This window comes from Bubalus kerabau, chromosome 21, assembly GCF_029407905.1.
Source record: "Bubalus kerabau isolate K-KA32 ecotype Philippines breed swamp buffalo chromosome 21, PCC_UOA_SB_1v2, whole genome shotgun sequence".
Classification (NCBI taxonomy): domain Eukaryota; kingdom Metazoa; phylum Chordata; class Mammalia; order Artiodactyla; family Bovidae; genus Bubalus; species Bubalus kerabau.
Window position 1 is genome coordinate 31,169,335 of NC_073644.1, and position 12,192 is coordinate 31,181,526.

Consider the following 12,192-nt stretch of genomic DNA (forward strand, 5'->3'; position numbering starts at 1 on the left):
CAGTTGTGGCACAGAGGCTTACTTGCCCTGAGGCTCGTAGAATCTTCCCAGACAAGGGACTGAACCTGCGTCCCCTGCATTGTCAGGCAAATTTCTAACAACTGGACCACCAAGGGAAGTCTTTATCTTCTATTAATAAAAGGGGGAGTAATGATAGTGCGATCACATATAATTCATCTCTATATGGTCCCCCTTCTATGTTATAGACCACAATTGAACTTACTTATATATACAGTCATTGTAGAAGAATGCCTCATTTTTTACTCATTTCTTTTTTTTCTTGAAGGAAAAGCTAGCATTTTCCTTCAAGGATTCAAGACTATCCGCTGTTTGTCTCTTGAAACAAAATTACCACCCATTGGATTATGGAACCCTATACCTGTAGCAGAGGAAAAGATGGTTGGATGGTATCACTGACTCAATGGACATGAGTCTGAGCAAGCTCTGGGAGATGGCGAAGGACAGGGAAGTCTGGCATGCTGCAGTCCATGGGGTCGCAAAGAGTTGGACACGACGAAGTGACTGAACAACAACAACAAATACCTGTGGGACATGGATTCTTAATCAGGAGTCATTCTGCCCCCTTAAATCATATTTGTCATTCTTAGGAGATATTTTTGATAGTCACAAGTGGGGGAAGGAGACTGGCATTTGGATGCTGCTAAATATCCTTCAGTGCACAGAAGATCCCACACTACAAGGATCCTGTATGTGTGCTAAGTCACTTCAGTCGTGTCCAACTCTGTGTGACTCTATAGACTGTAGCCTGTCAGGCTTCTCTGTCCATGGGATTCTCCAGGCAAGAATCCTGGAGTGGGCTGCCCTGCCCTCCTCCAGGAGATCTTCCCCACTCGAAACAGCATCTCTTATGTCTCCTGATTTAGCAGATGGGTTCTTTAGCTCTAGTGCCAGCTGGGAAGCCCCACTACAAGGATCATCCAGTCTCAGATATCAATAATGTTGAGGTTTAAGAAATTAGCCTGGCCAATCTATGATACATGGAAAAAATCTTGCACATTCCTTCCTAGCTTTCTTCATGATGTCATTCCAGTCTTAATCCCATAGTGCCCTTCCATCTTTGAATCCCACTCATCTTTCCAGGCACAATACAGGATCCACTGCTAAACCTATGTGGAGAGCTCAGGCTGCCTAGAATCCTCCATCAAGCTGTAAGTTCCCAAAAGATTTTTTTCCCCCTTCTGATGGAAATCCTTGCAAATAGATTTATTTGTATTGAATACTGATGAATAGATTATTCATAATTGTCATTTAACTAGATCGAGGCAAGCAGGCTCTATGCTGCAAAAAGAGGACTTTATTTTCTCAATAGTCAAACAATTTTGCATTTAGTGTTCCTATGTGAGTAAGGTGGCATGACTGTTAAAAGAGAAATAGTTCTGCCCATCCCCAAAAAAGGAAGGGGAGAAAAAACAGAAGAAGATGGAATAGGATTATACAGTGGAAGTGAAATATAGATTTAAGGGACTAGATCTGATAGATAGAGTGCCTGACGAACTAAGGACGGAGGTTTGTGACATTGTACAGGAGACAGGGATCAAGACCATCCCATGGAAAAGAAATGCAAAAAAGCAAAATGGCAGTCTGGGGAGGCCTTACAAACAGCTATGAAAAGAAGAGAAGTGAAAAGCAAAGGAGAAAGGAAAGATATAACTATCTGAATGCAGAGTTCCAAAGAATGACAAGGAGAGATGAGAAAGACTTCCTCAGTGATCAATGCAAAGAAATAGAAGAAAACAACAGAATGGGAAAGACTCAAGATCTCCTCAAGAAAATTAGAGATGCCAGGGAAACATTTCATGCAAAGATGGTCTCGATAACTGACAGAAATGGACCTAACAGAAGCAGAAGATATTAAGAAGAGGTGGCAAGAATACACAGAAGAACTGTATAAAAAAGATCATCATGACCTAGATAATCACAATGGTGTGATCACTGACCTAGAGCCAGACATCCTGGAATGTGAAGTCAAGTGGGCCTTAGAAAGCATCACTACGAACAAAGCTAGTGGAGGTGATGGAATTCCAGTTGAGCTATTTCAAATCCTGAAATATGATGATGATGTGAAAGTGCTGCACTCAATATGCCAGCAAATTTGGAAAACTCAGCAGTGGCCACAGGACTGGAAAAGGTCAGTTTTCATTCCAATCCCAAAGAAACGCAATGCCAAAGAATGCTCAAACTGCCACACAATTGTACTCATCTCACACGCTAGTAAAGTAATACTCAAAATTCTCTAAGGCAGGCTTCAGCAATACGTGAATTGTGAACTTCCAGATGTTTAAGTTGGTTTTAGAAAAGGCAGAGGAACCAAAGATCAAATGGCCAACATCCGCTGGATCATCGAAGAAAGCAAGAGAGTTCCAGAAAAACATCTATTTCTGCTTTATTGACTATGCCAAAGCCTTTGACTGTGTGGATCACTATAAACTGTGGAAAATTCTGAAAGAGATACTAATACCAGACCACCTGACCTGCCTCTTGAGAAACCTATATGCAGGTCAGGATGCAACAGTTAGAACTGGACATGGAACAACCGACTGGTTCCAAATAGGAAAAGGAGTACATCAAGGCTGTATATTGTTACCCTGCTTATTTAACTTCTATTCAGAGTACAACATGAGAAATGCTGGGCTGGAAGAAGCAAAAGCTGGAATCAAGATTGCCATGAAAAATATCAATAACCTCAGATATGCAGATGACACCACCCTTATGGCAGAAAGTGAAGAGAAACTAAAGAGCCTTTTGTTGAAAGTGAAAGAGGATAGTGAAAAAGTTGGGTTAAAGCTCAACATTCAGAAAACTCATGGCAAATAGATGGGGAAACAGTGGTAACAGTGTCAGACTTTATTTTTGGGGGCTCCAAAATCACTGCAGATGGTGATTTCAGCCATGAAATTAAAAGACACTTACTAAGTTTAAAAATAAAATAAAATTAAAAAAAAAAAAAAAGACACTCCTTGGAAGGAAAGTTATGACCAACCTAGATAGCATATTCAAAAGCAGAGACATTACTTTGCCAACAAAGGTCCGTCTAATCAAGGCTATGGTTTCTCCAGTGGCCATGTATGGATGTGAGAGTTGGACTGTGAAGAAAGCTGAGTACCAAAGAATTGATGCTTTTGAACTGTGGTGTTGAAGATTCTTGGGAGTCCCTTGGACTGCAATGAGATCCAACTAGTCCATTCTGAAGGAGATCAGTCCTGGGTGTTCTTTGGAAGGACTGATGCTAAAGCTGAAACTGCAATACTTTGGCCACCTCATGGGAAGAGTTGACTCATTGGAAAAGACTCTGATGCTGGGAGGGATGGGGGCAGGAGGAGAAGGGGACGACAGAGGATGAGATGGCTGGATGGCATCATCGACTCGATGGACATGAGTTTGAGTGAACTCCAGGAGTTGGTATGGACAGGGAGGCCTGGCGTGCTGCGATTCATGGGGTCGCAAAGTGTTGGACACGACTGAGCGACAGAACTGAACTGAACTGATCCTATCCCATCTCCTTGAATATAGGTTTAGCATATTTCTTATTGTTTTGTATAGCTTCTTCATGGGCATGAAGGCAGATATGCATCTATTTCTTTGTTGATGATCTAGTTCACAAAACTCTGGGATGTTAGCAGCAAAGTGTACTGAGGATCTTCTAGTCCAATTCCATCAGTTGAAGATACTGAAGTCCGGACTAATTAATAATTTAAACAGATAATTGTTCTATGAGGTGAGTACTTATAATATCCCTTCAACAGATCAAGAGACTGGACAGGGAGAGGTGATAAAACGTGTCAAAGATGGTAGAGCTCATCACTGGTAGACCTGTGCTTCCAACTTAGGTCATCGAGTTCCAGAGTTTATGCTTCAAGCTTCTGTACTACATTGCTACTACATTGAAATTTTGCCCACAATCACATACCAATTTAGAAGGAAAACTAGAATAGTGTTTCATTTCTTCTTTCCCCAGATCTAGTGTTTATACTACTCTGCAATACTATCTCCATTTATTGGAATAATTCTCTGTAGAAATTTAATAGACTTTTTTTTTCCCAAAGGCAGAAAAACCACATAGAACCAAACTTCTCTTTGCATAATAAAGCATACTTACACTAACTGGATTAACCACTAATACAGTTGATCATCAAAGTACCACATAAATGATAGTCAAAAACCGTAAAATAAATTAAACAAAATTTTTCTAATTTTTTTCTCTCCTGTATCTTAAGAATTATCTATTTGGTATATGCAAAGTTTAGAAAAATAAGCACATATCTAGAATGCCAAATTTTTAGATTAAAATTGACAAATACATTCATCCTTTATGAGTATGAAGTAATTCAGTGTCACACAGATGATATATGCAGAACACTGACTTGAAGTGCTTTTATTTGCACCTATTGAATAATAAAACTCAAAAACTCTTGATTTGTAAAATTTCCCTATTGTTAGACCCTTTGAAATCATTTTCTTAGGCATTTCTTAAAGTTTTCTTAGACCACTCAATCCTACAGCATTTTTTTCAATGAAAAAGCATGTTCCTAAGATCAACAAACTTGACACAGGGTAAAATCTAACATCTAGGCTAATTATTTTTGCATAATATGCATTAATGTGTCTAATACACATGATTTTGATAACTCAATTTGGGAAATACTGGCGGAGTACAGAACATGCATAGGAGAGGCAGATTATGGAATAAGAGGGACATCTTACAAGAACAGCAACGTAGCAGCTGACTGGGTTTATCCCTCTACTCTTTAAAGGAAGCCAGCCCACTACACATCATCTGACAGGAGGCCCCCACCTCAACATTCTAGGGGACAAAGTACTGACAGGGAGGCAGCCCCTCACGTTACACACCCCTCGGACCATCCTTAGATGACCTCCATAATTTGCCCAAATTCAAATGTACCCATCGCATCATGATACTTAATTCAGGCCCTAGTTCTCCTCACCCTTGATTTACAAAATGAGAGATACCCGTTATCAATGCAATCAGCCCACATCTCTCTCCTTCTTAGTGATCCACCACACATGTTGGTATTTGATTGGATTTTTCCAACTATTTTACTCTAATTATTTTATATGCTAATTATTTTTCCTCCAAGTCTTAAATACAAATTCTCTGCAAGTTTATAAAGAATGTTGGAACAGGATTGATAAAATATAGTACATGGCTGTTTATCACTTCAGCCCAATTCTAAGTAAAAAACAAATATTTAATATACATTATCCAAGCAAACCAAGTAGGAATGCTTACAAGATTGACTAACCATGTCATTTTAATAAGGAGAACTCCAGGCATTTTTCTTTTTAATAATGTCACCAGATTTACTTAATGCGTTGATCAAAAAGAATCATAAGCAGCAAGGTTGAAAACTGGGGGTATCCCAGAAATTTAACTAGAAGGAGCCAAGTGACTTGAAATGGCAAATACATTTCTCTGATCATTTTTAAACTGCAAAAAAGGGCATGAAAAGAAATCCAGACATTCATTTACATTTGTTTTTCCTTTCTTGCTAACTAAAGCGTCATAAAATTAGTTTTATGCACTTTCTCCTCTTTCTCACACCATCCCATGTCAATTTGTCATATTCCTAAGTCTTTTTTTTTTTTTTTTTAGTTTTGGTTAGGATTTGGATAGATATTGGTTGAAACCTTTTCATTCCTTTACATCTTTATATTTTGATCCTCATCTTTTACTTAAGTGACAAAGACAATCAAATTTGTTGAGGAATTGAACCAGTTTTCAAAGGACAGAAAAATTCTCCTTTTTCTAATTCCCCTTTTATATGCGTTAGAAAATAAAGGTTTACTTAGAACAAACATTTCTAGGAGAAGCTTTACATAAAACAAGAATCTGCTGTTTATCCCTCAGAGAGACATTTACTGCAGTGGTTTAATAAAAGGACTAAAAATTGTCTGGATTTGAATCTCTACCACTATGTCTTGAATAAATTATTCAACGTCTCTGAGCCCCAAGAAGCCTACAAGAATTTGTTGTTGTTTAGCTCTTCACAATCCCAGGGACTGTAGCATGCCAGGCTCCTTTGTCCATGGAATTTCCCCGGCAAGCATACATTAATGGCTTGCGATTTCCTTCTTCAGGGGATCCTCCCAGATCAGGTATCAAAGCTGCATCTCTTGTGTCTCCTGCATTGGCAGGCAGATTCTTTATCACCGAGCCACCAGGGAAGCCACCAGGGAGCCTCAAGGAGCTTACAAGTTTGGGGGCTATTAAAATTAGATTCCATACCACTTGCTCCATTCCCATAGTTATATAATTCCTCAAGTAGCAGGGATCTGAAAAAAAAAAAATAGGGCATGAAAGAAAAGTTTATACTATTTTTAATAAACTCTTGCATAATCATGTCAGGCAAAGTTCTAAGCAGTTTACAGATGTCACCTCAGGTAATCCTTATAAAAATCTGTGATCTATATATCTTATTATTCACATTTTATAGATGAGGAGTTTTTGATTCAGATAGGGAAATGACGGGCCTGGGATTCAGCTTAGGCAACCTCACTACAGAGGATCTTTTGCTTTTTGTTGTTGTTGTTTAGTTGCTAAGTTGTGTCCTATTCTTTGGGATCCCATGGACTTTAGCCCACTAGGCTCCTCTGTCCATGGGATTCTCCAGGCAAGAATACTGGAATAGGTTGCCATTTCCTTCTCCAGGGGATCTTCCCAACCCAAGAATCGAACCCACATCTCCTGTTTGGCAGGCGGATTCTTTACCACTGAGCCACTGGGGAACCCTCTTTGCTTCACCAATGGCCAAAGAAATTTGAAAAAGGAACACTGACTTAAACAATTAAGTACATTTCCCTAACAAAAAAAAAGATACAAAACTTTTAATATGCTAATATGCATTGGTGACTCTCAAAGAAATATACATGGTAATCAGGGTTTCCTGTAAAGTTTGACGGCAGAATTGAAAAAAAGTATCTTTTTTCAGGAATTCTTTTCCTAAGAATTGTACTCCTTGAAAAAGTCTCTAAGGCGGAATGGAAAAATATAAATAAATATTTTAAATCATATAGATCTGTCTTCTGTAAAAGTGTTTCAGTAATGGATTAGAAAAGAAAATAACTATAAATGACTTAATTTCAGAATGCTAAGTGACAATTTTAGGCAATTTATTCTGGAGGAAATAAAAAACTTTAAGATGAAGAATTCAGATTTTTTTTTTTTAAAGTTTAAAGTTTAAAATATGAGTAGGAAAAGCATTTAGCTTAGTCTTGATGAATGCAACTTTGAACATCTGTCTACTTGAACTTATTTAAGATTCCAGGGCACATTTTACAATTCTGAGCACTGTTACCCACTCTGAATAATTGATTCCCTCCCACCTAACTACCTGTAGAATGTCAGTTGCAAGAGAGATTTCCACTTTCTGTTGTAAACCATTACAGTTATTGTTCCTATTAGGCAATTGATCCATTAACTTTCAACAGTGATGCATTTCAATACTGGATAAAATATTTGCTTTTATATAATCTCATTAAGATATCTCTGGAGCCTTCTGAATGATATAATCTACATGAATACTGATTTAGTAATTGCAAGTACTACTAAGGCTTAGCTGGGAAAACAATAGACAACACATCATTATAATTACAAACATGTTCATAATCCTTTAGCATTTACAAAGTGCCTTCTCAAATTTGATCCTCAATCTTTGTGAAATAGGAGAGGTATCAGTGTCCTCAATTTGTGGAGGAGAAATGTAAATTCCAGAAAATAAGGAAATTACCATCATTCATACAAAGAGAAGTTAGTAAAACTTGGATTTGTTTTTTATTCTACATTTCTTACACAATGCGGCTTCATGATTACCCAAAGTATTAACATAAAATGGATAACAATCTTTCACATAGTTTATTTCTTTGTGTGCTTATTTTTAAATAAACAGATTGGGCTGAGTAGATGATTTTCAAATTTGCTGTCTAAAGTGGTGGGGTCCAGCACTTCTAACAGAGTTTGTATCTTTCTTTCAGTAAAATACATGTTTCTTCCCTGAATTCATATACCTGAATCCCTACTATAAAGCAGAAGGAAGGAAAGAAAGAAGAAAATGAGCGAGGGAAGGAAGGAGGAAGGAAAGAAGGGTCATGCAAATAACTATCCTTGTCTATAATGGGAAATGCATCACCTCTGTTGCCATTTCTTATTTCTTCTTCCCAGCCTGCCACATTATCCTTCAAATCTCAGTATGGACTGTGGAACCCTCCCTCACATGAGTTTTGTTCCTGGCTATGTGAACTTAGTTTATTTATTTCCAATTTTTATTTTATATTGGAGTATAGTTGATTTCCCTGGAGGAAGGCATGGCAATTCACGCCAGGATTCCCCATGCACAGAGGAGCCTGGCAGGCCACAGTCCATGGGGTCACAAAGAAGTCGGACATGGCTGAGCGACTAAGCACACGATTTACCAGTTTGTGTTAGTTTCAGATATATGGTAAAGTGAATCAGTGATATATATACATATATAAACTATTTTTCAGATTCTTTCCTCACATAGGTTATTATCAAATATAGAGAAATTAGCCCTATAGTGCAGAATTTAGAGAAATCAATTTTACTATTCTTTGTCATGCTCATTCTTTTTGCATATGTGCAAAGAAGTCATTCTTGTGCCAAAGATATTTGTAGCTATTACTGAAATAGACTACACTTCAGAGAATGTATAGGAAAGGGCACTTAATTAAGGCTTTGGGACTATACACGCCATAATTCTTGAACATGCTCTTGGTAAGCTGCTTGATTTTGTTGCTATGGTAGACCATATGATATTTCCTCATTAAGTGTATTTTCCACAAGACACTTGGTTACCTCTTAGCAGATAATGAGCGTGGCAAACAGCACCTTCAGTGTTCATGGCCTAGATCAAGCATACTATGCTTTTATCATGAATAACAATATAAAATGAAAATATCTAGTTGTGTCCAACAGGACAGGTAGTTATTCATAAATAAATAGATTCAAAAATAGAAAGTAGTCAGACAAACAGTAAATAAGTGCCTTGCTTCTATTTCAAATGTTGATTTCTTGGCATCACACTGTTTCTTCCTTATACCGAGTGTGCTTTCACTAAAGCATTTGTTTTGTTCAAACGTTGGTACCTAACTACCAGATGTGCACTTGGATCTTCCCACGTGGAGATGTAATAAACCTTAGACAAGTCACTGAAGCTCTATCTGCTTTGGTTCCCTTATTTCTTAGACTGTGATAATAGAAGTAATGCCTACACTAGAAAGGCTTAAGAAAGGTTTAGAAAGATATGAAGAAGCAAACGAGTAAATGCATGCCAAGTGCCATGGTGATTACTATATATGTTCAGGCTTCCCAGGTGGCACAGCTGGTAAAGAATCAGCCTGCCAGTGCAGGAGATGCAAGAGACACAGTTTCATCCCTGGGTCAGGAAGATCACCTGAAGAAGAAAATTGGGACTCACTCCAGTATTCAATTAACAAATGTTAAGTTTTCATTAATATAGGTCCAGCTTAGCTTAGTACATTAATGGAAGTACTACCAAGGGAGACTTAGGAAACAAATATTAAGATCCCATAATTGTCAGTGAATTTTGGGTTCCTATTTCCTTCAAGCACACCTTCTTACAGTGTATATATTTTTCATCAAGAAAAGAAACATTAGGGAATTCCCTAGTGATCCAGTGGCTAGGACTCTGTGCTTTCACTGCCAAGGGCCCTGATTCAGTCCCTGGTAGGGGAACTAAGATCCTGCAAGCCTCACAGTGTGGCCAAGAAAAGAAACAAGAAAAGAGATCATATCAGCCTAAACTGGGAAATATTTCTGAAATATAGCATAGTCTTATTCCTCAGACCATTTCATATAAACAGTAAAGAAAAGAGGTGCTTAGTGAACCTTAGTGAGCCAGGGGGAAGTAAGAGGAAGGGGTAGTTAGAGAGTTTGAGATGGACATGTACACACTGCTACATTTAAAATGAATGACCTATTAGAACCTACTGTACAGCACAGGGCGCTTCCTAGTGGCTCAGCAGTAAAGAATCTGCCTGCATTGCAGGAGCCTCAGGAGATGCGGGTTTGATCACTGGATCAGGAAGATCTTCTGGAGAAGGGAATGACAACCCGCTCCAGTATTCTTGCCTGGAGAATCCCATGGACATAGGAGGCTGGTAGGCTACAGTCCATAGGATCACACAGAGTCAGACACAACTGATGTGACTTAGTATGTATGCACGCACATATAGCACAGAGAACTCTTCTCAGTGTTTTATGGCAATCTGGATGGGAGTGGAGTTTGGGGGAGAATGGATGCCTGTATTATATATGGCTGAATCCCTTCACTATTCACCTGAAAATATCACCACATTGTTAATCAGCTATATCCCAATATAAAATAAAATAAAAAGTTTTTTTTAATAGTTAAGAATAAAAAGACAGTGGCAAAAAGAAGAAAAGAGGTGTGTAGAAAAGTCTAACTCAACATATCAAAATATGTATTGATCAAAGAACTTACAAAGAGTAACAGTGATCAGAAAGTATAACAAGTTATCCAATTGGGAAGCAGAGAAAGCGTTAGCAACATGGAAACTGGTGCACAAAATCCAGGGTGGGCTGCCTGGTCCAGGGGAAATTTAGGGAAAACTTTATAAAGAAAGTAAAATTTAAGGTAGGACCTACAAATGTATAGTAAAGAACTAGACAAAGAGTACGGTGGGAGTGAAACCTACAGGTAGATGTGAGAGTGATATTTCAGGCAAAAAATAATATATGTGAAGACTTGGAGGTAAGATTGTATGGACTTTGGGGAGAACTCAGTGAATTTCAATCTTGTTGAAATGGAGAGATGTATATGGAGTGATATTGTTGAAGTGAGTTGAAGTTGGAATGAGAGCTAAACTGGGAAAAAATAAATGGGCTCCAACAAAGGACGTACATTAAGAGTTTGGACAATATCCTAAGGGCAATGATCTAATTTGTATTTTCTAAAGAGGGAAGACTGAAAACAGGGAACAGACAGGAATGAATTACAAAAAGATCAGGTAAGAGCTGGAAGCGATAATCCAGAAAGGGATGAGGATGGGATGAAAGAGCAATGGATAGTGATGCTAGGAATGAAAGGAAATAAATTTGATTGTATTTGGAAGGATGGAAGGCTAGAAGGTTGTGGTCATCTCTGTGATCCTGTCTATATGATATCAGGAGTAGAGAAGACCCTCCCACAATCCCTTGCACTCTTCCTTTCCAGCCCCCACCTGGCAGGATGGCTCCCACCGCTAGAAGTGGTGACAAGAATGGTCAGTCTGCCATCAATGAAGTGTTGACCAGAGAATACACTATCAACATTCACAAGTGCATCATGGAGTGGGTTTCAAGAAGCATGCTCCTCAGGCACTCAAAGAAATCTGGAAATTTGCCATGAAAGAGATTGGAACCCCAGATCTAAGCATTGACCCCAGGCTCAACAAAGATGTCTGGGCTAAAGGAATAAGGAATGTCCCATACCATATCCATGCAAGGTTGTCTGAAGATGAAGAATTACCAAACAAGCTCTATTCATTGGTTACCTACATACTCGTCACTTTTCAAAATCTACAGTTAATGTAAATTAGAACTAACTGCCAATTGTCCAATAAAGTTATAAGAACCAAAAAAGGAGAAAAAAAAAGAAGCAAAGATCTAAGGCATAAGCTTCAGGATGGTGTTATGGGAGTAAAGAGCTGAACTGGAATGCGGCAAATACTCAATATAGATGAAAATGTCAAGAAATTGAGGATCAGGGTATGGGTAAAACAGAAATCACTCAAAATAGCAGAAGAAACCAGTGAGAAAAGAAACATTACCAGTTAAGTGTTATTTGTTTTTTTTTTGTTTTGTTTTTTCAAATTAATGCAGAAAGAGTTAAACATTAGTGGCTAAAACAAAGAAAAAGGAAAGGTTATATAGTTTTATATCATGAGCCTCAAAGGCATGTAGAATTATAAACATTCTTAGAGGATTGTGGTATGAATATGAGAGAGTATGAAGCAAGGAGGACACCTAGTGTATCTTTCCAATTCTGGGGAAAGGAAGGAATAAACCATGAGGCTACTTCACATGGGGCTTCCCAGGTGGCTCAGTGATAAGCATCTGCCTGCCAATGCGGGAGATCCCTGGGTTCCATCGCTGGGTCAGGAAGATGCCTGGAGAAG

The 12,192-nt window shown here is 38.3% G+C and overlaps 1 pseudogene; it reads left to right on the plus strand.

The window, feature by feature from the left end:
• The first annotated feature begins 11,264 nt into the window (after window positions 1-11,264).
• LOC129635745 (60S ribosomal protein L31-like) lies at window positions 11,265-11,608 on the plus strand (annotated as a pseudogene).
• The last annotated feature ends 584 nt before the right edge of the window (window positions 11,609-12,192 follow it).